Source organism: Salmo trutta, unplaced genomic scaffold, assembly GCF_901001165.1.
Source record: "Salmo trutta unplaced genomic scaffold, fSalTru1.1, whole genome shotgun sequence".
Taxonomy (NCBI): Eukaryota; Metazoa; Chordata; class Actinopteri; order Salmoniformes; family Salmonidae; genus Salmo; species Salmo trutta.
The window spans coordinates 325,103-330,102 of NW_021822695.1; the positions used below are offsets into that span (position 1 = coordinate 325,103).

General features: G+C 41.4%; 1 protein-coding gene across 1 annotated transcript in view; it reads right to left on the reverse strand.

Annotated features, from left to right (window-relative positions):
• Nucleotides 1-416: 416 nt before the first annotated feature.
• The window catches only part of LOC115183661 (glutamate receptor 2), a gene marked incomplete at its 5' end in the record, with an annotated part of 63,316 nt that continues 58,732 nt past the window's right edge, over nucleotides 417-5,000 (reverse strand). Inside the window, one exon of the mRNA XM_029744772.1 lies at nucleotides 417-544. The remainder of the gene's footprint in view (nucleotides 545-5,000) is intronic.

A 5,000-nucleotide genomic window follows, 5' to 3' on the forward strand; every position in this document is an offset into this window, starting at 1 on the left:
ACAGGCGATCATATTGACTCACTCCACTAAATGGAAGCTTTTGAAAATACTTAAAAAATATATTTTTTTTTCCCCCGTGAAGTTGATCAACTTGATTTTATAAAATCCCGTCTGATGCAGCTGAAGTCTCGTGTGCTTGAATCAGAGCTGGTCACTATGGAAATGGGTAGGTCTGCCGTGATTGGTTGTTTTCACTTCCCTGGCAGCGATTAGAGGGGAAGGGTGATGACATCACCAGCCCAGAGCTATCTGCCCAATCAGAGAAGAGGGCGGGAAGGAAGTCCAGTCCTCTGAAAAAACGTGATGGGTTGATGTGGAGTTTGCCGGCGGCTCTCTGTGATCTGATTGGCTGTAAGGCACTGTGAGGGAGTGGTCAGGAGAGGTCAGTCATGCTGAGGCTCATGGGTAGTCCTGGTCGGAGGTAGGGGACACGGGGAAAGTCAGGAGGGTGAGAGAAGTCAGGGGTAAGAACACGGCCGTTCTCCCCAGAGGACCCCGTGATGGACAGCCTGGCCTTACTCCGCATGGCATCTGTAAATGTCATCTACACACACACACACACACACACACACACACACACACACACACACACACACACACACACACACACACACACTGGTCAGGGTCAGCTCCACTTGCTGTAGAAATATAAATGTATAGATATGTAAAATGTAGAAATGCAGTATGTAGAAATGCAGTATGCAGAAATGCAGTATGTTGAATTCTAGAAATGCAATATGTAGTAAATGTAGTATGTAGTAAATGTAGTATGTAGTAAATGTAGTAAATGTATATGTAGTAAATGTAGTATGTTGTAAATTTAGGATGTAGTAAATGCAGTATGTAGTAAATGCAGTAAATGTAGTATGTAGTAAATGCAGTATGTAATATGTAGTAAATGTAGTATGTTGTAAATGCAGTAAATGTAGTATGTAGTAAATGCAGTATGTAGTAAATGCAGTATGTAGTATGTAGTAAATGCAGAAAATGTAGTATGTAGTAAATGCAGAAAATGTAGTAAATGTATGTAGTAAATGCAGTATGTAGTAATGTAGTATGTAGTAAATGCAGTAAATGTAGTATGTACTAAATGTAGTAAATGTATATGTAATAAATGTAGTATGTAGTACATTTAGTATGTAGGAAATGCAGTATCTAGGAAATGCCTATGTAGTAAGTGCATTATGTAGTAAAGGTATATAATGCAGTATGTGGTAAATGCCAGGTATGTAGTAAATGCAGTATGTAGTAAATACAGAATGCAATATGTTGCAAATGTAGAAATGCAGTATGTAGAAAGTCTATGAAATGCAGTATGTAATAAATATAGTTATGTTGTAAATGCAGTATGTAGTAATGCAAGTAAATGTAGTCAGTGTAGGTACATGTTTGTAAAGTTAGTATGTAGTAATGATAGTATGTATAAATGTAGGACCTTATGACGGTAAGCAGTATGTAGTAAATGTGTGTAAATGCAGTAAATGCAGTACATGTCGTCTTGTTCGTCAATGCAGTATGTAGTGTGTCGTAAATCGAGTATGTAATAATGTAGTATGTAGTAAAGCAGTATGTAGTAAATGTAGTAAATGCATTAAAGCAGTAAATGCAGTAAATGTAGTAGTAGTAAAAATCGTATGTCAGTATGTAGTAAAACAGTAACTGTAGAATGTATTAAATGTAGTAAAGCAGTAATGTAGGTAAATGCAGTTACTGTAGTAAATGTAGAAGTGCAGTATGTAGTCGATGTAGTAATGTAGAAATGCAGTATGTAGTAACTGTAGTATGTAGTAAATGTAGTAGTGGTAAATGCAGCACTTAGAAATGCAGTATGTAGAAAATGCAGAATGTAGTAGATGTGGTATGTAGTACATAGTAAATGCAGTATGTAGTAAATGCAGTAAATGTAGTATGTGGTAAATGTAGTAAATGTAGTAAATTCAATGAATGCAATAAATGAAGTTAATGTAGTAAATGTAGTAAATGCAGTAAATGTAGCATGTAGTATGTAGTAAATGTAGTATGTAGTAAATGTAGCAAATGCAGTATGAAGTAAATGTAGTATATAGTATGTAGTAAATGTAGTATGTGGTAAATGCGGTACTTAGAAAATACAGTATGTAGGAAATGCAGTATGTAGAAAATGCAGTATGTAGTATGTAATAAATGCAGAATGCCGTATGTAGTAAATGCAGCACGTGTATGACAGTATGGTGTGTGACAGTATGTATGTTACAGTATGGTGTCTGTGACCGTATGGTGTGTACAGTAGGTGTGACAGTATGGTGTGTGACAGTATGGTGTGTGACAGTATGGTGTATGACAGTATGGTGTGTGACAGTATGGTGTGTTACAGTACGGTGTGTGACAGTAAGGTATATGACAGTATGGTGTGTGACAGTATGGTGTATGACAGTATGGTGTGTGACAGTATGGTGTGTGACAGTATGGTGTGTTACAGTATGGTGTTTGACAGTATGGTGTGTGACAGTATGGTGTGTGACAGTATGGTGTTTGACAGTAAGGTATATGACAATATGGTGTGTTACAGTATGGTGTATGACAGTATGGTGTGTTACAGTATGGTGTGTGTTACAGTATGGTGTGTATGACAGTATGGTGTGTTACAGTATGGTGTGTTACAGTATGGTGTGTATGACAGTATGGTGTATGACAGTATGGTGTGTTACAGTATGGTGTGTTACAGTATGGTGTGTTACAGTATGGTGTGTATGACAGTATGGTGTGTTACAGTATGGTGTGTTACAGTATGGTGTGTATGACAGTATGGTGTGTGACAGTAAGGTATATGACAGTATGTGTGTTACAGTATGGTGTGTGACAGTCTGTGTATGACAGTACGGTGTGTGTTACAGTACGGTGTATGACAGTATGGTGTATGACAGTATGGTGTGGGGACAGTATGGGTATGACAGTATGGTGTGTGACAGTCTGGTGTGTTACGTATGGTGTATGACCACTATGGTGTATGACAGTATGGTGTGTTACCGTATGGTGTATGACAGTATGGTGTCTGACAGTATGGTGTATGACAGTATGGGTGTGACAATATGGTATGTGACAGTATGGTGTGTGACCAGTATTGGTGTGTGACAGTATGGTGTATGACAGTATATTGGTGTATGACATTATGGTGTATGACAGTATGGTGTGTTACAGTATGGGTGTGACATTCTGGTGTGTGACAGTATGGTGGTGTGTGACAGTAGATTGGATTTGTGTTACAGTATGGTGTATGACATTATGGTGTGTTACAGTATGGTGTATGACAGTCTGGTGGTTACAGTACGGTGTGGGTTACAGTATGGTGTGTTACGTATGGTAGTTGACAGTATGGTGTGTGACAGTATGGTGTGTGGACAGTAGGTGTATGACAGTATGGTGTATGGACAGTATGGTGTGGGACAGTATGGTGTATGACAGTATGGTGTTTGACAGTATGGTGTGGACAGTATGGTGTGTTACAGTATGGTGTATGACAGTATGGTGTATGACAGTATGGTGTGTTACAGTATGGTGTATGACAGTATGGTGTATGACAGTATGGTGTATTATAGTATGGTGTGTGACAGTATGGTGTGTTACAGTATGGTGTGTGACAGTATGGTGTGTGACAGTGTGGTGTGTTACAGTATGGTGTGTTTGACAGTATGGTGTGTTACAGTATGGTGTGTGTCAGTATGGTGTGTTACAGTATGGTGTGTTACAGTATGGTGTGTGACAGTATGGTGTGTGTTACAGTATGGTGTGTGACAGTATGGTGTGTTACAGTATGGTGTATGACAGTATGGTGTATGACAGTATGGTGTATGACAATATGGTGTGTGTGACAGTATGGTGTGTTATAGTATGGTGTGTGACAGTATGGTGTATGACAGTATGGTATGTGACAGTATGCTGTATGACAGTATGGTGTGTTACAGTATGGTGTGTGACAGTATGGTGTGTGACAGTATGGTGTGTTACAGTATGGTGTATGACAGTATGGTATGTGACAGTATGGTGTATGACAGTATGGTGTGTGACAGTATGGTGTATGACAGTATGGTGTGTTACAGTATGGTGTGTGACATTTTTTACATTTTACATTTTAGTCATTTACACTATGGTGTATGACAGTATGGTGTGTGACAGTATGGTGTATGACAGTATGGTGTATGAAAGTATGGTGTGTTACAGTATGGTGTATGACAGTATGGTGTGTGACAGTATGGTGTGTGACAGTATGGTGTGTGACAGTATGGTATGATATAGTATGGTGTGTGACAGTATGGTGTGTGACAGTATGGTGTATGACAGTATGGTGTGTGACAGTATGGTGTGTGACAGTATGGTGTGTGACAGTATGGTATGATATAGTATGGTGTGTGACAGGCCAAAGGTCAGCAATAAGCATGACTAGGTAGAAACACAACGGTAGCTAACAATAAGCAGCTTACCCCTCCCTCTTAAAGATGAGGATGGGGAGGAGAGAGGAGGGGGGAGGAGAGAGGAGGGGGGAGGAAAGGAGAGGGAAAGGAGGTGGGAGGAGAGGAGAGATGAGGAGAGGGTAGATGGATGGGAGAGGAGAGAGGGGAGATGGAGGGGGGAGGGAGGAGAGAGGAGGAATGAGGAGAGGAGAGGGAAAAGGAGGGGGAGGAGAGATGGATGGGAGAGGAGAGAGGGGAGGAGGAGGGGAGAGGGGAGATGGAGGAGGGGAGTGGGGAGATGGAGGGGGGAGGGAGGAGAGAGGAGGGGAGAGGAAAGAGGGAGGAGAGGGAGAGGAGATGGGAGATGGAGGGGGGAGGGGGGAGAGAGGAGGGGAGAGGAGATGAACTGACAGGCTGGGTGTGATGGGCTGACAGGCTGGGTGTGATTGGCTGACAGGCTGGGTGTGATTGGCTGACAGGCTGGGTGTGATGGCTGACAGGCTGGGTGTGATTGACTGACAGGCTGGGTGTGATTGGCTGAGAGGCTGGGTGTGATTGGCTGACAGGCTGGGT